At 44.5% G+C, this 22,790-nt stretch overlaps 1 pseudogene across 1 annotated transcript in view; it reads right to left on the bottom strand.

Annotated features, from left to right (window-relative positions):
* The window catches only part of LOC146871315 (mitochondrial inner membrane protein OXA1L-like), a 577,675-nt pseudogene that overhangs the window by 8,808 nt on the left and 546,077 nt on the right, over positions 1-22,790 (bottom strand). The window contains exon 9 of the transcript XR_014959541.1: positions 1,817-1,897. The product of XR_014959541.1 is annotated as a mitochondrial inner membrane protein OXA1L-like (transcript). The remainder of the gene's footprint in view (positions 1-1,816; positions 1,898-22,790) is intronic.

Below are 22,790 nucleotides of genomic sequence, written 5' to 3'. Positions count from 1 at the left end.
CAACCCCCCCCCCCCGCCCTCCAGCTGCTGGCACGAATTCACATTTCGTCCCGTCCGTAGGAGGTTTTCCATAAGTTGGGTAGTTTAAAAACAAACTAAAATATTGGATTAAATGTCATGTTTTACATATGCTGATTTCTTTTACACATGATTTAGTGGATCATACTAAAAACTGCAGGTTAGAGAAGACTGCAGAGAGTAACCCGGCCTGGAACAGCTAGTCGTGAATGAGCCCAGAATCCCTGCCAGGCTGGAAGCCAAACTTTAAGTCACCCATCTGCCTCTCCTCGTCTCTTTCATATGGCGATGCAGAGTCGTTATTCCTCACACTCCAATTGGCAACAGGCTTTTTCCTCACGGACATTTACTTTCGTTAATATCAACAGTTTACGCCAAATCACGGAGACACTAATGCTTTGGCGCCATCAAGTGGCCAAGTAGCCAACAACTATGAAAATCAGTGACACTCGGTTTAAACCATGTCAGCTGATTTTCATCCGGTTGGGTATTGTCGGGGAGAGTCGGTTTTAACCGAATTCCGGACAGCCTAAGTATAATACAATCTTGACAGGGGCGTTGCACTGAAATGCTGCTTAAAAGCAGCTACAGACCGTATACCGGCGTAATGGCAGGCCCAGGCTCACGTACGGTGCTGCCTTCCCGAGATCAATCAAGCGCGGAATGCGCGGAATCTCGGGAATGCACACCGTACCAAGGAGCGCGCACATGCGCGCCCTCTAGCGGCCGCAATGCGCATCGCGAGCCGCACCAACAGCGCAGCCGTTAGGGAGGAACACTCCCACGGCTGTTTGCGAGTCCGCCGAGTAGCGGAGGACTCGTCAAGTAAATGAGACCAAAGAAACTTAAAAAGGGGGGAGAACGCGAGGCGCGCGTTGATCCGTGACAGCGCGCGCCTCGCGTCTGAGGTGCAAAGCAAATAAAGAACGTTGGGCTGCAATTGAACAGGTTCACCGATTGAGTCACGTAACAAAACACAGTGCCTGTTACCACACAAAACTAGTAGCTAACAGAACCAAGCCATCAACAGCGAAGTCAACAAGGCAATCGAGTGCAAAGCACCCACATTAGTAAGCAGAATGAATGAAATCAACGGTTTAAATTAACGCAAAGTACTATAACTCAGAATCATAAACCACTGAACACAAGAAAAAACAGGACTTAACTGGCTGCTAGCAGCGAAGAAAGAGGAGGAATAAACAGGGACAGAGGACTTTATCCACAACAGAGCCTGTGATTGGTGCAGGGAAGATGACGCTCTACCTGTGGACTCTATTGTTGTTTTGATCTATTCCCTAGGTTTCATGGGAATAGTAGTTGTTTGTTATCCTAAAATGGCTGCTGTTCATTAAAGTGGAGAAAGTTTAGCATAATCCTCGCCTCCGGTCCTGACATAGAATTGAAGTGCTGTTGGTATTGGAGTCGAAAGCTGCATATGAGGATCCAAAGGGCCTGGCAAGAGCATGGAAGAGCATGAGCACTCGGGATGCTTAGGCATCACAGCTGGAGCTAGGGGAGCAGGGTGTGGTGGAATGCGAGAATCCAGAATGGCCCAAGGCCAAAGGCAAGGAGCAGGACATAAGGATTCTGGAGGTTGTAGATCAGAGAATGGACACCAGAATCCAGTAGTTAATACCATCAAAGCAGGTGGCCATGTCCCATGAGGACTAGGCCTGTTCTTCCAGCTCTGCAAATAACGAAGTGCAATGCTACAAAGATTATGACTGTTCTATACCTTGGGGATTGAAGAAGTTATATCATCTCATTCACTTATGATGTAGGCACAGTAAATACTGACCTTTGACCGCCCTATCCAAGTGCTGTTTGATGCTTCGCTCTCTCTCCTCCAGTCGCTGAGCAGTCTGTGCATTCTTCCAACCTGAAACAAGTGGCATACAGTGAAAAGATTAAAGAAAACGAGAAAAGTGCACCGACGAGTTTAAACCAACAATATTCCCACTAACTAAACAATGACATCAGACTCATCCGATGGATGGGTTGTACCCCCAAAAGGCACCACCACTGCAGTGCAAAGCGACTAAGATCTAAGAGCACAAATCGATAACGCATGGCATTGTGAGAAGGAAAAAGGGAGAGAAACTTACCATTTACCAAGGCCCCGATCAAGGAATATGACTGAGCTATGGAGTATCCCAGTATATATAATCCGTAAAGGAAGGGGTGGTACTTTCTACTCCTAGATTTAACTTTCCCGGCAGCCTGTAGAAGGCCAGCTCCAGTGAAGTCACTCCGTCATGAGCGAAAACTCCTGTAAGAACGTATTAAGCGTATGCTGTCTACCTGCAACCTTGATTTTGCAGCACTGCACCTGTGATCGCGTCACATTCCTTGAATATTCCATGAATTCAGGCATAAATAAACGCAAACCTGTCTAAAAAGGTTTTGAAAAACAATTGGATGTCCCTGAATTCATAACCAGACTGAAAATAAAGAAGAATCAATGAAGATTCCGGTTTGACAACTTTATCAAAGTACTTTACATTGCCATTGCACGAGATCTGCGCATTCCTAGCTGTCCACCTTGGCCTCCCCTTGAGTTTGAGTGCAGCCCATGTGTCTGTTAGAGATACTACACTGTAACCCTGTTGTACACGACCATAACTAAGCCTGTAGTATGAAAAAGTCTTTAGATTTGCCCGTACAGCACAGAATAGCTTAGTATAGCTCAGGGCAGCTGGGTAAGCACGATAATGTAGACACACTCCGGCAAGCATCGTAGTACACACAATATGTCCCTGCTGAAGAAAGTCGCTTTACGTGAGGGCAAGTGGTACAGTACTTAAGACACCTGCAGATACTGCACTCTTGTTAAAGAGCCTGACTAGATAAAGCACGTTTGACACGACAAGCAGTGAACGCTCCAGAGTGATGGAAATACAGCTTCAAAGAAATCATGTTGCCCCAAAATTGTCTCCTTCATTCTCAAAAAAATATGGTCATGGCCAAATAGGTATGAAGGTGTGTGCCCGAGTTCTAATAACCGTGGCCCTGGGCCTTGTAGGAGCAACAAACATTGTTATCACTGCATTTATGTCTACATGCTGCCGGTGTGTAGTAGTAAGGTGGGTGGAACTTGTACACAACTGGCCTGTGCAGGCACATATAAAGAACATTGCCCAAGTGACCTCTCTGGGAATATGGATGTGAAGCTTTGACGATTTGTCTTATTGTAATAAGTATTGGCAAAGTCAATAGGTCTCGCCTATGCAAGGGCCATTGGCTTTGCCAATATGTATTAGCCATGATGTACACCAGCGTGGCTGCCGTTCAGCATGGCTAAAAGTTAGTGGGGTAAAGGAGTGTGGTATGGAGTGTGGTATGGAGTGTCAAAGAGGAGTACAGTGGAATGTTCTGGAGTGGCGTACAGTGGTGTAGAAAGGAGAGGCGCGGGTGGAATGGAGGGGCGTGGAGGGAATAGAATGTCGTAGAATTGAAGAGCGTAGGATGTCGTGGAGTGACAGTGCCGGGGAGTGGCGTAGACAGAACTGCATAGAGTAGATTGCCGTGGAGTGGTACAGAGTGGAGTAGTGTAGGCAAGTGCAATGGCAAGGAGTAGAAGCAGTGGTCTTCAAACTTTATAAACCCGCGCCCCCCCAGTGAAAAAATTTAATTAATCGGGCCCCTCTGATTTTTTTTTTAATTATTCCATTATATTGACAATGTTTGATTATGTCTCGACTTATTTAAAGAGGAAACATATTCAAACATTACAGCTAAATTCTCTTACTGTTTAAAAAATGCAACCACATACATGATTGCCAAACATACCATTCTGGTCAGGCAGGCCCTACTAACCTGTAAAAATACCCACAGTGTGATTATTAGAAATGGGGGTGTAGAAGAATATTCGGAGTCCCTTCCCTTTTGACACCTTCTCCCAGCCAGATATAAATGAAAAAAGATGTTAGTGATTACCCATTACAGAGAGAGAGAGGCTTAGTGGCACTTTTTCCCCCCCGCTTAAAACAAAGCACTGCTGTGAGCTTAATGCTTCTTTTGGCTACAGCCTGGCGCCCCCTTGGGATAACTTGAGGCTCCCCTAGGGGGGCCTGCCCCCCAGTTTGAAGACCTCTGGAGTAGAGTGTTGTTGAGTGGGGTAGGGAGAAGTGTGTCAGAGTGGAGTGGAATAGTGTGTCGTATAATAGAGTGGAGTAAAGTGGAATGGAATGGAGTGGAGTGGCATAGAGGGAGTTGCATAAAGCGTCGTAGAGTGGAGTCGTGTTGTAGAGTGGAGTAGAGTGTCAGAGTGGAGTTGAGTTTAATGCAGTAGAGAGTCAGAGTGGAGTGCCATAGAGGGGCCTAGAATGAAATGGCGTAAACTACAGCAAGAAAACACAACAAGTATGATGGGGTCTAAGGGAAAGTTTAATGACCTGCCTAAATTCTAATCCCCTAATCCTATAGTTGCAAAACAAACGAAAGGAACCGGGGGTCTAGCAAAATCCTGCAATGTGAGCAGAAGTGTAGGTAGAAGGCTAATTAATCCCACATAGCAAAAGAGGGAGTAAGAAAAGAAGAAAGAGACATCCAAATGCAATCTGAAAGGACCTCAGAGCGAAGCTTGGATAACAATCAATTGTCTAAGGGATCAATCCTATCATCTGGTCATCCAATCCAGGATAAGATGCATCTCTTGATCATAGAGAGCATCTAATTTGGAGTGATTTCACTCAAAATGGCCCAAGATCGTCAAAGTATTGGAGCGAGGAGACCAACAATTGCAAAGTGATAGAACAATTGAGAAGAGTGCAGTGCTGAAAAAAAGGAAGATTAAAGTGGTATATTAAAATAGAGTTGTGAGAAAATGCTACTAGTTTAATATGTATCTCACACTCTAAATAAAACAACAGTGCAAAAAGCAGTGTTCAACAAATAAATGCTATGTAAGAAGGTCGACATGTTTCAGCCCAGTGGGAACCATTTCTCCATGCGGCTTTCTTCAGGACCCTTGTTGTTAGATTTTCGCTACTGCAATAGTGTATAAACACAATGTATAGTTAAAAAAAGGAAAAGTGCTTGTCTCACTATCATCTGAAGGTAGGACTTTATACAACCTTCAGTAGATCCTCCGCTTCAAAAGGATGCAGTGAGCATCTGTCAAGAAAACATATGAACAACGTCTCAGTCTTCAAAATAGTACTCCCAAATGTGCATTTATACCAAACCTCATGTCAAAGGGTGCTTACCCGTAATGATCGAGGAACGGACCTCACCTCGCCTGGAACCTGGCTCAGGACTAGGAGGCCCCGCTCTGTGTTAAAGAAAAAAAGTAAACTAACAGAAACCAGAAAATGATCGGAAAAGACTATGCATCTTTGGAGGGGTGCTAGTAAAAATTACTACTAGCAACTGTATACCAAGTGTGTATATACGTAAAATTCACATCTATGTAAGCCTAAGTGAAGAATCCCTAGTCCTGGAGCTGTGACAAATGACCGTGGAATGTGGAATAGCCAGGGTTATTCAGTATAGAATGGCCGTGGCTTACAACTTAACCATTGTAATCAACGCCATGTTTGGAGAGGCAATGTGAAAACACCTAAGGCATATTCAAAATAGCAAGTGGTAATTGACCCAAATTGTGAATCACTGCGGATGGAGAGGGGTTCTGTAAGGTGCAAGAGACGCAGTGGTAATGTCAATACATATCATTCGGAAACGCTATGGTTTAAAATACACACCAAAAGGATGGCACAGAGAGCCAAGAGATCTTTACCCCATTGGTAGTAATTCCCCCGTGATATGAATCACTGCGGATGGACAGAGGGGCGTAGTGGTAATGTCAAAGCATGTCATTCGGATGTCATTCAAGGGCGCTACAAGGTAAGCTGCCTCGAAAGTGACCGATATTCCTAGGAAAAAAGTGCTCACCTATCCGTCGTTGGCCCGTTGTGGCTACCGAGTCAGGAGAAAGGAGGTGACCGGAGCATCCTGCAAAAGGTGTTTATAAAGCTTAGAAACCTCGTCGATTTCAAACGCGAGCGCGTGAAATACGCGTCAGGGCCTGACCACAGGTGGATGATGGAAAAACGTCAGAGGGCTACAAAATGACGTCCGTGCAATGACGTCTGTAGTTCATAGAAGGTTTAGGCACTCTGCCTGGTATGATCTCTGTGTAACTGTATACATCTCACTCGCTACGGAGGTAAAGACAATGTCAAAGCGCTGGAAACCTCATAAATGTCAACTGCAAAAACAAAAGAGGAAGCGTCAGCGCATGACCCCTAATGGATGGTAAAAACGTCAGAGGACTACAAGATGACGTCTCTTTCTTCTTTTCTTACTCCCTCTTTTGCTATGTGGGATTAATTAGCCTTCTACCTAAACTTCTGCTCACATTGCAGGATTTTGCTAGACCCCCGGTAAACTACAGCAATGCAGAGTAGATTGGCGCAGAGTGCATTGGCTTTGATTAAAGTGGTGTAGAGTTAATTGGCGTAGAGTGCAGTGGTGTACTGTAGAGGGGTGCGGAGTAGTCTGCAGTGGCATAAAGTGCAGCAGTGTAGAGTAGATTGTTTCAGAGCAGAGTGAAGTGGTGTAGAGTGGAGTGGGTCAGGATAGAGTGGAGTGATGCAGGATAGAGTGCAAAGGTGTAAAGTAGAGTGGCATAGAGTGCAGTGGCTTAGAATAGTGGCACAGAGTTTAGTGGCATGGAGTGCAGTGGTGCAGAAAAGATTACAGTGGCGTGGAGTGATGCAGAGAGTAATGGCAGTGTGGTACAGTAGTGCAGAGTTGAGTGGTGCAGAGTAGAGTGCAGTGGCATAAACTGCAGTGGTGTAGAGTAGAGTGGCATAGAGTGCACTGACAGGGCACAATGTTGTAGAGGGTCGTAGCCTGCAGTGGTGCAGAGTACAGTGGAACTGAATTCAGTAGCAGAGAGTGCAGTGGCTGAGTGGAAAGGTGCAGAGTAGAGGGGTGCAGACAGCAGGGGCATAGAGTACAGTGGTGCAGCTTATAATAGAGTGGCTTAGAGTGCAGTGGCATAGAGTGTTGCAGAGTAGAGTATAGTGGCGTAGAGTGTAGTAGTGCAGAGTAATTGGCGCAGAGTGCATTGGTTGTGAGTAAAGTAGTGTTTAGTGCACTGGCATTGAAAGCAGTACTTTACAGTAGAGTGGCGTAAATTAGAGTGGTATAGAGTAGACTGGCGCAGCATGCAGTGCAGCGGCATAGAGTTTAGTGGCAGAGAGTGCAGAGATGCAGAATAGACTGTTACAGTGCAGTGATGTATAGTAGAGTGGTGTAGAGTGCATTGGCTTGGAGTTCAGTGGTGCAGAGTAGACTAGAGTGGCACAGAGTGCAGTGATGTAGAGTACAATAGCGTAGAGTGCAAAGGTGTAAAGTTTTGCGGAGTAGAGTATAGTATAGTGGTGTAGAGCGCAGTGGTGCAGAGTATAGTAGTGTAGAGCGCAGTGGTGCAGAGTATATTAGTGTAGAGTGCAGTGATCTACAGTGACGTGATGCAGAGTGCTGTGGCACCAAGTGGAGTGCCGTGGCGCCAAGTGGAGTGCAGTGGTGCCAAGTGGAGGGCAGTGGCGCCAAGTGGAGTGCAGTGGTGCAGAGTAAATTTGTTTCAGAGTGGAGTGGTGCATAGTAGAGTGTAGTGGTGGAGAGTAGTGGCATAGAGTGCACTCGCGGAGTGGTGCAGAGTAAAGTGCATTGGCATAGAGTGCATAGGCACAGAGTGCAGTGTTGCAGAGTAGAGAAGTGAAGAGTGACGTGGAGGGGTGCAGAGTAGAGTGCAATAATGCAGTGTGGAGTGGCATAGAAGAATATACATTGTGTGGTAGCACAGTGCCATTATAGACAACACATCTTCATTTGAAATGACCATTCATTACATTTGCAGAGACATACAGTTTTGCTGCTAAAAATATAGAGCGTACAAATGATAATGTGTGAAAATGTCATCACCTAGTGTACTGATTTGTTTTGATCATATTAACATATACATTTCCACCACACTTCAGAATTAGCAAAAAATATATGCTCTTCCTTTGTCCTTTTCTAATTCTGATATATACTGAAATATCTGCACAGTTCACCTACAGACATTTAAACATTTGCTGTCTGCTAGAAAAAAAAACATCACGGAGCCTTCTCAAGCAGTCCTCCAGTAGTCAGCATGATAGTCACATAAATTCTCTCACTTTGAAATCTGAGAAAGAAACGTAAACACCAAGCTCCCAGGAAGACAGAGCCTGACATGGACTTCTGCCTTTGAAAGCACAACAAATGTGACAAGATAGGAAAAAGATTTAAAAGCCCATTCACAGAAAGTGAGCACTTGTGGAGAATACAGTAAATAGTGTTTGGGCAAGGGAAGGGACAAACTCAAGCTGGACAGCCAAAAAACAAATAGAGCCAGCAAATATAAAGCAAACAAATGTGAGTTACAAAGCCAATAGTAATAAATGGGCGGAATGCATTTCCAGGATAGCTTTCTATATATCCCCAAGATGATGTTGTTAAACCAGACAGCCGTGCTGTCTGGTGGGCTTTGACCTCAAAGGGTCTACTGAAAGAATTACTAGGTTGCTTTACTTGTTGCTTTATTTACTATCTATTGACGTCATAAACCTCTTCAGAGCGTTTGAAATCATCTAAAGGGAATGAAGGGTGGGTGGGTGCCAAGGAAGAGCCTATAAGTTTTGCCTATTGAGTCAGTTTGCTACATTTAATTACCAGGGTTGCTTCGAGTGCAGCTAATGTAAGAGGGAGTGGGATTGGTCTTTGCTTGGCTTCCCAAATGTTTGATTACTAGAGAGCCTTCAGCAAACATTTGGCCCTCAGGTTTGAAACGCATAACTACCTTAGCCAATGGGCACATACAGGTATTGAAAATTATAGAGGCCTTAAACAGTATAGTTTATGGTTGGGTGATAGCATGATTTTAAAATATCTCCGTGGATGTTTCTGGCTGAATCGTACTGGTCTTTCCCTCCTGCTTGCATTTTAATATGAGCACTGTCTTTGATAAGCTGCATGCATTTGTTCTAGTATATATTCTGCAGATTTAACTCCTTCCTTCTTGCTTGTCAAATGATTAGGATTAGCCAATAATGATAGAGCGCTGCTGCTCAGGCATTTTAGATCTGCTCTAGAGACCGCTTTAGCTGTCTTCCCAGTGTCATGTAATCCTAACAATTAATAAATAAAAATGCATACATATAAACATACACTGAGGGACTTTTTGTCTGCCCTTTTCATCCATTGGTTTGTTCAACTGTCATTCACATTTTGTTTCAGCAAACCAAAGTTACAACATGGGACATGGGTCAACACACCTCAGTCACTGAAGAACATCCAGAACGAAAACAGGTGCAGTAAACTACTCAAACAAAGATTCTCTACCTGTATAAATCAAGATGCGCAATGCGTCACAAATTTATAAACACCTGAGAAACTGGCTTACTGACAAAAACATACCACAATTGAAATATCAAAACATATCAACATTTATTTATATTCAATTCATAATATTTAATTATAAAATGGACAATTGATAAAGACAAAGCACATCCCACCCCACGCACACTCAGTCATTCAGACAACCAAACTCATACCCACACATACTCATACGTCCTGAGATTCAGGAATCCAACAATAAACACATCATCAATAAAGCAACACAATGGCACGTGGACCAATATCATCGTATGGACTAGACCTCAATATTAATACATTAGAAAGCAAGAATCCTTTTAGACAAAGACAACAAAGGATAATGAATTCAACATATGAGAAAGTGAAAAAGGCAACACTGTATAATCAAATAGTCCATGAAATTGAGATCAAAATATTAAAAGATGAAATTAAGAGGTTGGTCATAGACGTTTGTGGTCCACGAAGATATTTCAGCGCCGACGTGCGTTTCGGTGTTCGACCGCAATGTGGGTCTCACCTTCCTCAGGGCGAGTGTACCAAAGGCAATGGCCGTGGGACGTACCTGCGCTCAGAACGGAGCGCGCCAACAACAACAAGTAAAGTCCTAATGTGGAAACAGTAGAAACTCAAGCTGGGACCGCTGACTGGAGACAGCACCCAAACTCGTCAGTCTAGTCCTATGCAGCGAAACTAGGGCGCTGAGGGTAGCGTGGGTGGAACATCAGGAAACAGTCCATCGAGGGCAGCTCGATTGACAATTGGAAAAAGCTCATCGAGGTGACACGAAAACAGGTGCAGAACATACATAGCATGGTGCAGTATACATCAGTACACTGCAGACCTACTATTGAGAAAATGGCATATAGCAATACATATCCTGGAATTCAAGTGAGACATTTTGCACAGGAGAGCCAAGCACCACTGTCAGCATAGGCAATGTAGAGGCAATTAAAGAGTGCCCAAACACCACACTAGTATACGATACAACCCTATGTGAGGGATACAACCATTATTCATGTATAAAAAACAGATAACTGTGGGAGCAACAAAGCAGCGAGGGGCACAAACACCCACAAGTGCACTACACAATGAACAAAAACAAAAGAGGAGCAATGCCCAGGCACCCGGCATGGTCAGAGGGAGACAGCAGCCCTCCCCCATCAGACGGGGGCACCCATAAGAGTCGACACAGAGTCCGGCGTCACACAGGGCTGTCTCAAGATGACTAGGTCCCAACAGCAGGAAGGAACAAAATCGAGCCCCCCCCCTCCAGCTCAAGTGGGACTTCCAGACATGTATGAGGGTGCAGTCATCCCCCTACTGCCCCAGTCACCCTAGGCAGCATCTCTTCCCCCGCACAGGTAAACAGTATCTATGGTCCCAGTCTCACAAAATCAGACAGGCAAGGGGTCCTTCCCCGGCACCAGCACTGACGAGGCAGAAGGTGTGAGTACCACCTCCAATTCCTCCTCAGACATCAATCTCCTCAGCATATCCCCCCGATCTCTAGGTCATGATAAGCTAGGTGAAGGGACAAGTAGACAGCGAGAAGATTGCGTGTCGGAGATCCGAGGAGGGACAGTAGTAGGGAAATCTCAATCGGTGGAGAAGAAGACTGTGGAAAAAGAGAGAATCGTTGATGAACAAGAGGCAAATGAGACGGAATCTGATGAGAATGAGAATGAGAAACCAGAGGGTCGAGTTCTGAGAAAGAGAACTTGGATTGGAGAAAGAAACAACAGAGAAGGGAAACAGAAAAGAAGTGTAAAAGGAGATCTTTGGCCTAACAAGATAAAGAGGCTGAGGTATCGACTGACACGAGTGAATTCATCGAAAGCTGAACAGGTGAACGAGGTGTCAAGTCAAAATCAAGCAAAAGAGGAAGAACAAAAGAAATCAAAGGAACCAGAGGAGATCAAGAGAATCAGAAAGCCCAACCAGAAGTATAGGTCACCGGAATGGACGTATGTGGCGCTGTCTGAAGGAGAAGAAGAGGCAGAAAGTCAAGGAAATCCAGAGGGGACCTTACGGAGAGTGGTTGAGGAGGAGAAAACTGTTGGAATCCTGAAAGTTATCTTGACTGATATTGGAGAAGAGTCAGATGCTCAGGATGTTCAGGATCTGATACAATTTGATGTTGCTGAAGAAGAAGTGAAAGTGATGAAAATCCAAATTGAGTGAACTAAAGGAGTCACTTGGGAAAGAGTGAAAAGAAGAGTTCTAAAATTAACAGATTTTGTTCTAGGGATTCAGTAGTGGAGTAGTAGAGGCAAAGTCAAAAGACACTGCCAAAGTAATAAGATGGTTAACACAGAAAATAATCAAAGTAGATGTACCTTCTTGAAAAGATGGTGTAGAATGTGCTGCTGCTGTACAGGATTATTAATGCTACTATGGAGTGTACTTGCTTTATTAGTTACTTTTAGAGTTACAATAGACACTTTTGGAATACATACTGAGAATATGACTAACATAGAGAAGAGTTCACAAAAAGTAGTGCCAACTAGAATTAGTGATATATACATACATAAGGATAGATCAATCAATTAATGATTTTTCTAGCAATGTTTTTTCAAAATTATTGTCTGAATATGTGAAGACAATGGAGGTAAGGGATTGCTATGTCTGTATGCAATTGCCTGCATCCGTTTCAGAGGGAGTTACTTATCATCATCTTCCAGCTACGTATGGAATTTCATGTAGTGTGTTGAGTAGTATTTTTTATTTGTTAGGGAAAATAGATTATGAGATGTCTAATAAGGATAACATTTTTGGGCAATTGCCTATGAATAAAAAACTGAATCCTGCTAAAGAAGCTAACATTTTTGGTGAGATTTTTATTGAAACAGAAGAATTAACATTAGATTACATTTTTAGAAACAATTTAACTTGTAGTTTGAAGGAAGAGGAAAAAGCTTTCCTAGACATGGTAGAGAAAAGGAGAATGAGCATGCATGAAAAGGCAGGGGAATATAAAATGAGTGAGACAGTGTGGGACATTGAGATGGGAAAAGAGTTGAAGAATGGGGCCAGTCCAACTTTGGCTTTAGATGTACCACAGAAGGGTAAACTATGCATTACCAGAAGGAAATCCCAATATGATAACTATTTTGTTGGGACTAGTGAGTGCCATGATACATACTTTATTGCAACAGGATGGGGATTCAAAGGAGGAGAAGATCCAGTTTTCCCGGGAGTGTATTATATTTGTGGGAATAAGGCTTATTACAGGTTGCCTGACCATTGGTATGGCACATGTTATGTTGGCCTGGTCTTTCCAAAGATTTTCCATATGGATAGAATAGAAGATGCAGAACAAATTAATCTACTAACGCGTTTTAGAAGAGAAACTTGGTCAGAAATTGTAGGAGATATTTTTGGAGCTTTGATTCCGGCAGTGGGAATTTCATTAAATGCATATGGAATTCGGAAACTGTCAACAGTGGTGGATCGCTTATCGACAAGCACCGCTGGAGGATTTCTGTTGGTAAATACAGAGATGGTTGCCTTACGCGCCATGTCTATGCAAAATCGACTTGCCCTTGATATTCTATTGGCAAAGGAGGGTGGAGGGTGGAGTCTGTGGAATGCTGAAAGTTCATTGTTGCACTTACATTCCTGATGAAAGCAAAGATCTAAAGGTCTATATCAAAAATAATACTGATTTGCATGAAGAATTAGTACCACTGGAAGCTGAGAGTATCTGGACTAAAATGGCTAATAAGATGATTGCTGTTTTATAGCTAAGATAGGTAATACCATTTTTGGTAGGATATTATTTCCATTGACATGTGTGATTGTTGCTTTATTGATTCTTAGATTAGGGTGTTTATGTTGTAGAAATAGGAGGAATAAAAAGAAAATAGTAAAAGAAAATACTGAAAAGAGACAAAAGAGGTCAAAAAGAGACCCACAAGAAATTGAATTAGAAGGATTTAGAGAGAGCATGTATTTAGAAACTAAAAGAGATGATGAAAGAGAAACTGGTGTTTAATGTAAACACAAACAGACATTTGCATTTCTCCTAAGAAAAGGGGACTAAATATTTTGGGTTGGATTTTTGTGGTGATGATATATCACCAAAGGGGGGATTGCTGGAGCAGGGTTTTCTATTTAAACTCAAACTTCAGTTTATATTTTATATGTCATAATTAAAATTACTAAGGACTAATTATTAAGTATTAATTTTGTCAGGTGTTTTGACTAATCAACCTTACTAATGAAAGAATTACACGTGGGAATGCAATTGCATGGCTTGATTAATAAGTGAACTAAGTTGGTGAGCAAATTAATTAAATAAGTGTGGCTAAAGTGCTATTTGTTATGTGTTTGCGCTTTAAAATAATATGCTTTAATGTTTTTTTTTTATGTCGCAAATGGCTAGATAATTACATACACATAAGGGTATTAGTGGGAATTAACACTGTATAATCAATACGATGTAGTAACGTTGTTTTGTGTTTCTTTTAATTAAGATTGTCCATTTTGGCCTATTGAGAAATGGCCGACATCTACAGCCTGCATTTGAGTAGATGAAATATGAAGAGAGGCCTCGCTGAATATGGTTGAATGACCTCGGCCTCTATCTGAGCTAAAAGTTATGAAAGAACAGCAGCTCTGGGCTCATCGCCAGATATACTTGGAGGAAGAACAATTGTCACAAATGAACATTTTGATAAACTTGCGGTGGCTTCACTATAATTCCGGAGAAGAGCATCCATGGATGTTGCGAATTTAGTTTGTGCTTCCTTTTTCCGTGTTTTTATTTTTGAGATATTCAAGAGCGGAGATTTTTCTAAATGTTGCGAGCCGACATCCTTTCCTGCTCGCTCTGCTCAACGGACGCTTAGAGCTTGTTTGTAACTTTTAATGTGTAAGTTTTGGTATAAATATTGTTAGACTAGAGAGGGTCTAAGGCCACTTCTTCCTGAACTTATGCACAAGAGGATCGATGCTGATTGAGAGGACGGCGACTCAAGAGACTTTGATTCTTTCCTGAGAGACCTGTCCTGACCTAAAATACGACATTTAGCTAGAATAGGTAATTATGAGAATGATGATTTTGCAATTGAATAACTTTTCATTTGAACTAATTTAGATAAAGTAATTCCTTGTTTGAATTTCAGTGTCGGGTGGTTATTTCTTTGTCATTTTATTGAGATCTCAAATGTGTTTAAACTGTTTAAAATCATGACTCGAGACAAATCAATTAGGTTGCATTGACCTCAGATTAGATGCAGATTGATTTAGGAGTTCTCTCATATATTCAGTGTGGATAGAGTAATAGAATGAATATTGGTGTGATGGGCCCCAGCGTATGATGAGTGTATGTGCGTATGACTGTGAAATTACTCTGTCCGTGGAAGTAGGGAGAATTTATAAGTTCTGATCTGCAGCACCAGCACTGCGGTAGTGCTAGAGTACTACAAAATCCCTTTTTGGTCCTGATGAAGTGCCACCAGACCCGTGAGGGGCTACTCTGGCATGAAACATGTCAACCCTATGCACCACACTAGCCTTATAGGATCATTACATCCAGCCGGGGTTCACTATTTTTAGCTAGGCTCGTGCTCCCTGGGAATAAATAAATTTTTTAGGGATGCTCCAGACCTAGTTTATCATCACACTCACCGCACTACCTAGCCCACACACCCCCACTCACCCTACGACTTTATCACCAAAAGATGTCCACCAAAGAGCCCCTTCGTGGGTGCCTGTCGGGCATTGCAGCGCTGGCCCGATGAGTAGCAGGCCCAATGATGAAGCATGACATCCTTCGGGGTGTGTGAGGGCACTTTTTTAGAAAGACCTGTCTTTCCCCTGCACCTTTAGGAAGGAGTAGTTTCTTACCTGTAACTCCAGTTCTCTTGTAGCGGTATTTCCGTGATGTCATAAGCATTTGAATAGTACCGCCCGCGTGCGGGGACCCCGGAGCACTTCTTAGATATATCTTCTTAAGTTGTCATCTTTCGCCTTTCTTCAGGAAGGCCTGCATAGACACTTAAGAGATGAAAGACAATAATGCAGTCTAACTAATTAGGCCACACTGGCCATTACTTCATCTTGAAGTGAAAAAAGATAGCCAGCAAGTTTAAATTTGTCAATTTATGGAGTTTAATACATCTAGAAAGCTCCCCTTCACAAAACTTCTTTTTTCACGATAGAGATGAAAGGGTTGGACAAAGAAGCCCCCCCCCATAGGCTGTCATTATATGTCTGAAAATGGATACCTTGCCTTTAAGTGTCTCCAGAGACCACCGGTATCCTATGATGCCCAGCCAGTGACAGTTACTTCAGTTCTTTTTGAAGGCGTAGAGAACTGAATGTCTATTCTAAATCCTGGATAAGTCTTGCTTAGGACTTATCGCGGAAATACCCCTACAAGAGAACTGGAGTTACAGGTAAGAAACTACTCCTTCTCTTGTAGGGGATTTCCGTGTATAGTCATAAGCGTTTGAATAGACTAGCAAACCCATCCCATAAACACCCACGCGGTGGAAGAAAACCGAGAAATTACATTTCAGTTTAGGCAAACAGATTCCGAAGGGAAGCCTGTCCAACCTGAACATCTGCTTTGGCGTCAGTGTCCAGGCAGTAGTGTTTTGTGAATGTATGGACCGATTTCCAGGTGGCAGCTTTACAGAGCTCTGAAATGGGTATATTACGAAGTAAAGCCGCTGTAGCCGCTTGCCCTCTGGTAGAGTGAGCCCTAGGCTTACTAATAAGAGTCTTGTTGGCCCACCCTAAAACTGGAACCCTTCCTTGACCTCATCGAGTCCCCGGGGGACAGAGTGCTCTACCTGAAATTCAGGTATGGTACACTCCCTCTCCGTGATTTCCAGTATGGTTGGAGCGGCCACTCGGGAAATATTGAGGGCTGTCCGGGCTGTGCTTGCCCTACGGAATCTATAGCACATTTCTTCTTTGCTTGTAGGGCATACAGCCAAGTGAGGTCCAGGTGGCTAAAACCGGTTTGTTCCAATTTGGGCTGTTCTTCCCATCGGGTGGCCTTACGCATTTTAACTTATGAGACGTTAATCCCAAGTGTTATCTGTGGTACAGCAAAGTTTTTGGGACATGCTTGGAGGATTAGGCAAAGGCTTGTCAAGGGAAAATTAGCTAAATGATATGTTGTGAGCATTGTCCACCGAGCCCTTTTCTTCTGGACGGGTTTTTTTTTTTTTTTTGTATATATTATCTGTGGCTTGATCCATTTTTAGCCTTGTTTTTAGCCCTGTTTACTTTTTATATCCATCTAGAGAACTAGAAAACTGACCATTCGCTGTTACGAACTTTCTTGGTCTTTCTGGTTATTAACTTGTGATGCATTTTTGTACTTTGTACTTTTATGATTGATATTTTTATTGATCGAATAAAGTGATTTGAATTTGAATTTGAAGAGTCTTGTTGGCTTTCTGGTAGCACAGTTGAATACATAAAACAATCCATCGGGAGATGGATTATTTGGAGGTAGCTAGGCCTGTAGAGATAGAGCCATAGTTTATAAATAACTGATCTGATCTTCTAATATCCTTAGCTTTGTCCAAATAAAACTTCAAACCCTCCTGACATGTAGGGAATGAAGTGACCTCTCAGCAGGAAAAGAGGGATGCTGAAAAAAGGAAGGTAGTGAAATAGTTTGATTTATGTGGAAATCCGAAATAACTTTAGAGAGGAATTTCGGATGTGTCCTCATAACCACCTTAGAGGAATGGAAAACTGTGTATGGTTCTTGACAACATAGTGCTTGGAGTTCGCTAACCCTGCGGGCAGAGGTGATAGCTACAAGGAAATCTGTTTTCCAAGACAGATGCTGGAGAGAAGCCCTATGAATGGGTTCAAAAGGCTCCTGCATCAGTCGAAAAAGAACCACATTAAGCTCCCATGGAGGGGAAGGACGTCTGATGGAAGAAACACTTTCTTCAAACCTTCTAGAAAATCTCTAATGACCGGGATTTAAAAAAAGAAAGTTTGTGAAGGGCATTTCTTGTAAGCAGTCAGAGCTGCTAGGTGCACTTTAAGGGAAGGAAATTAAAGGCTGGATTGTGCTAAATGTAGCAAGTTGGAAGGATAACATCTTCCTGGCAGGAAGTAGGGTCTTCATTCTTCAATGAGCACCAGAAGCAGAATCTCTTCCATTTATACGCATAAGTCGTGCATGTGGAGGATGTATGACATTACAACGCGTGTCATTACAACGCGTGCAGTTACATCGCATGCGTTACAACGCATGCGATGTTACAACGCTATGCCATTACAACGCAAGTCTTTACATCGACTTGCACTAGATGGCGTGCTAACATTAGAAAAGTGTAATTTACTATTCCAACTCCAGTCCACGTAACAGTAGGGAAGGTGTTGGGATAGTAAACTACACTATTTGTAATGTTAGCACGCCATCTAGCGCAAGTCGATGTAAAGACTTGCGTTGTAATGGCATTGCGTTGTAACATCGCATGCGTTGTAACGCATGTGATGTAAAAGCTGCGCGTGGTAAAAAACGCATTGTAATGGCTGTTCACCGCGTGTGGATGGCCTTTTAGCTTCTTTAAGTATCTCCATGCAGTCCAGAGGTAAATTCAAATGTCCATACTGCACTAACTCAGGAGCCATGCCGCAAAATTCAATGACAAGAGGTTGGGGTGCACCATCTGTCCGCCGAATTTCGTGAGAAGGTCTGGCTGACAGGGAAGTCTGAGATGCGGTAGGAGAGACCGGTGGAGAAGGTCCGTGAACCACCGCTGACGCGGCCACTCCGGAGCGAATGAGGATCATTTTGGCTTGTGATTGCAAGTGCTTGATGAGGACTGCCGGGATCAGGGGTATTGGAGGAAAGGCATAGAGAAATCTGCCTGACCAGTTTATCCACAGGGCATTCCCCAGAGTTCCCGGTTGGTAGAACCTCGAGGCGTAGTTTTGGCATTTGTTTTCTGCGGTAGCGAACAAATCGACCTCTGGAGTACCCCATCTTCTGAAGATATCTCACACCAACTCATCGTTTAAGACCCATTTGTGGTTTTCCTGAAGCAGTCTGCTTAGAGCGTCGGCTTGAGCATTTTGAACACCTGGGAGGTGAGTTGCTGTGATGGTTAGATTTCTGGCTAAGAGCCATTTCCAGATGGTCTGGGTTTCCCGAGATAACGGTCGGAATCTCGAACCCCCCTGCTTATTGAGGCAGAACATTGTTGTCGTATTGTCCGTCTGGACAAGTAGGGAGGTGGTGCGGAATGATGGCTGGAAGGCTTTCAGAGCCAAATGAACCACTCGTAGCTCCAGTAGATTGATGTGGTATGTGGATTTCTTCATGGACCACTTGCCCTAAATTTGAAGGTGGTCTGTGTGTGCACCCCAACCGAGGAGAGAAGCATCCGTTACTATGGTTTGCGTCGGTATCTCCTTGTGGAAGGGAATCCCTCGTAGGAGATTGCGGGGAGAACACCCCCATCTCATGGACTGGAGGGCATGTTGTGACAGCTGAATCCTGTCCTCCCAATCCCTGATTCTCTGGTCCCATTGATCCTCCAGACATTCTTGCATGGATCTCATGTGGAGCCGTGCATTTGGAGTGGGGAAGATACAGGATGCCATGGAGCCCAGCAGAGAGGAGACCTTTCTCACCATTGGGAAAGACATGGTCATGAGAGTCCGAGCCTTCAGAAGGATCGCTACGCATCTCTTCTCTGAAGGATACACGTTTGCCGTGCGTGTATCGATGTTTGCTCCCAGATATTGAAGACACTGGACAGGTGTCGAGACAGACTTCGTTTGATTGATGTGAAGGCCCAAACGAAGGAGAAGATCGGAGGTCCAATTGAAGTGTAGTTGAGCCTCCTGACAAGTGGATGCTTTGATCAGCCAGTCGTCTAAATAGGGGTAGACGAACACCTTGTGCTTCCTCAGATGGGTAGCAACTAGTGCCAAGCAGTTTGAAAAGGTCCTGGGAGCGGATTTCAGGCCGAATGGGAGTACACAGTATTGATAGTGGTTGTTCCCTACTGTGAACCTCAGGAACTTGCAATGCTTCTTTGCTGTGGGGACGTGGAAGTATGCGTCTTGCAGATCTATTGTGCATAACCAATCCCCAAATGAATTTGAGGGTAAATTTGATGCAGCGCTAACATTCGGAATGTTTCTCTCTGAATCCATTTGTTTGCTTGTCGTAGATCGAGAATGGATCTGAACTCGTTCTTGTCTTTCTTTTGAACCAGAAAGAACCTCAAATACAGTCCTGTTCCCCGTTGTAAAGGAGGAACGGGTTCGATTGCCCTTTTTTGTAAAAGAATGTTGGCCTCAAATTGCAACTAATACAAATGGTATTGTGAGTGAGTTGGAGAGATCGATGGAGGAGGGCTGGTGAAACGTAGCGAGTATCCATTGCGAACAATATTTGGCACCCAATTGTCCTGTGCTATTTTTTGCCACTCTACCAGGAACTGCTGAATGCTTCACCCCTACGGAGTGGGTAACAGAAGAGGGGGAAGAAAAGCTTCAGGGCGTAGAACCAGCAAGCGCCTTATTACCTTGCGCAGGTTGCCGGCTTGACCGTCCGCCAGGTTGACGTTTTTCAAACGGATGGAACGAATGCTGGTACAACTGTTACCGATTTGTCTGATGGCCCTGGTACCTCTGAAACCTCTGGGACAAGTAACGATGTTGGAAAGGGCGGATAGATTTGCGCTGTTCCTTAGGTTTTTCAAGAATTAAGGCTTTCAAGGTCTCCATTTCAGCCTTTATGCGGGCCATCTCCTGATCCGCATGAGAGCCAAATAGGGTCATTCCAGAAAAAGGCAGGTTCATGATGTGTTGTTGAGCTTCAGGCTTAAGCGAGGTAAGACGAAGCCATGAATGCCTTCTGAGGGCTACTCCGTGGCAATATCCATGTGCCAATAGAAGTGATGTATCCGACGCTGCACTTATCACTTGGTTAGAAACCAGAAGTCCTTCATTTAGGATCTCGTTAAAATCCTCCCTCTTGTCCCTAGGCAGATGGTCTGCGAACTGCTGAAGTGACTCCCAAAGGGACCGGTCATACCTGCCCAGCAGGGCTGTAGCACTAGCAGCCTTCACTGTGGTAGCTGCTGTATTGCATACCTTCCTTCCCACCGAATCTATCTTACGGCTCACTTTATCAGGTGGAACTGTGGACGTTGGAGCCGTAGTACGCGGTTTCTTGGCTGCCACAACAATGACAGAGTCTGTGGTGGGATCCGTCCGAAGGAATGTGGGATCCTGCTCAAGCGGGTGATATTTTTTCTGCAGCCTGGAAGGAGACGATTTGATGGAAGAAGGCGTTAAGAATAATTCCATCGCCGGTTCCAATAAGCCTGGCACCGGAGGAAGCAAGGAAAGAGAGGCTTGTCTCTGCTGGAAGGTTTCGAAAATTACAGAAGTTGATGGTACAGGAGTGGACATTGGAATACTCAGCTTGGACGCTCCTCACACTAGAACCTCTTGAAGGTAGTAATTTCATCGATAGGAGACACCCCCTTTGAGTTGGAGAATCCAAGTGTCAGCGAATATCTCCCAGTACTTGTGGAGGACGTGTCTCTGGTGTGTCAGGAGCGAGATCTCTCATAACGATGTCGGTGATGAGAGCGCGTGGATGAACGTCGATGGCTGCGAGATCGATCTCTCGCACGAGACCTAGACCTCGGTCTCGAAGGTGCAGCAGGAGTCGTGGGTCAAGAAGTAGTAGGCCCAGGAGGAGGTGGAGGATGAGGCGGAGGATGAGGCAGAGGATGAGGCAGAGGATGAGGCAGAGGATGAGGTGGAGGATGAGGTGGAGTATGAGGTGGAGGATGAGGCAGTTGTGGAGGAGGTGGTGGAGGAGGAGGTGGTGGAGGAGGTGGTGGAGGAGGAGGAGGCGGTGGTGTCAGCGGAGGTGGAGGCGGCGGCGGAGGAGGCCATTCCTCTGGCCGAGGAGAAGTAGGCTGAGATGGTGTCCTTGTAGGTGAATATGTTTGTGAATAGTCTGTATCCGAGGAGTAAATCAATCAACTCCTTTTACGAGCTGCCTGAAGTGAGGAAGGAGCCATTCACTGCAAGATCACCCCTCGATCTACTTGTCGACGGCGATCTTCGAAGTCGTCTCAACCTAGAACTCCCTCTCGACGTCGATAGGCTTAATATGTCAATCGAGTCTGCGATCAACGGTGTCATCTCAGCGTAGATCGCCAGTGACTCTTCGACGTCGACCGCCGATGACTCTTCGACGCCGACCGTCTGTGCCCTCTCTACGGCGATCGGCGGTGTCTTCTCGACGGCGACTGCCGGTTACTCCTTGACGCTGATGATGAGTCGATGCCGATCTGTGCCGATGCGTCGAACAAGGAGACAAAGTCTTCAACAGCGACCTCTGCGGGGAAGTTGAATGAGAGGGTCTCACCCTTGCTTCCGCCTCCCTCGTCGATCTTCTCCTCGACGTGGAGCGTCATCGTCGTTTAGACTTAGAGCCTTGAGTCGACGGTAAACAGATACCTGCCCTCGACGTCGTCGTAGTCTTCGAGGGCAGGCTTGCGGGCGGTGTGAACTACGAGGGAGTCTGGTGGTGGTTGGCCCCTAATGTAAACAGGGTCAGAAGGAGATGCCTTATATTTTTTTAGACACCCTGGGGGTGATAACTCTTGCCTTTACCAGCTCCTTAAAGATATTGGGAGTGGGCTTAAGCATTCCTTTAAACATGGGCACGCAAAGCATGGAACGCAAGGTGGAGGAGAGCGTCTCCAGCAGGATATTGTCATCCTCTGTCTGCTTAAACATTTCTTCCTTCTGGTAGGTAGCTACACTTTAGGGGACCTCAAACTATGTAGCAGTGTTGTCCAGTGGAGAGGGCTTTGCAGGGAACAAGTACGGGTTGGTATTCCCAAGGAGATTGGTGTTATAGTCATCCCATCCTGTAGATTTAAAGGAATCTCCTACAGGTTACCCGGGCGACCCAGAACTGTTCCACCAAACCCTTAGTGATGGGACCCCTGTGGAGTAGAGTCCAGCCCTGATTACATATGTAGAAATGTCCTGTCCTTTTTTTATTTTTTTTGAGTTTTATATAGCACAAACCTCGACCCGAACGTATTGGAGCACTTTACATGAGCACCAGTTACATTACACATTCTCTTTACACAACCATTGCAGCCATGTCCCACAGAGCATGAGTATACCATCCCATGTATGCATGCAGCACTTAGGGCCAGGATGTCTGCTGAAAAAAATATTTTTTCCCCACTGACTCCAATTTGCTAGATTCTGTATTAGGTTGGATTTCCAGAATGCTCCAGGCTTGTCTTTTCATCAGGATGATAGCATGGGTAGTTCACCTGGTGCTGGAGCAGATCTCAGGAGCTGATGGGGCTTTTCCTATGTCTCTTTCA

The sequence above is a fragment of the Triturus cristatus genome, chromosome 1_1 (genome assembly GCF_964204655.1).
Source record: "Triturus cristatus chromosome 1_1, aTriCri1.1, whole genome shotgun sequence".
In the NCBI taxonomy this organism is placed as follows: Eukaryota; Metazoa; Chordata; class Amphibia; order Caudata; family Salamandridae; genus Triturus; species Triturus cristatus.
This window is presented reverse-complemented; position numbering and strand designations above follow the sequence as displayed.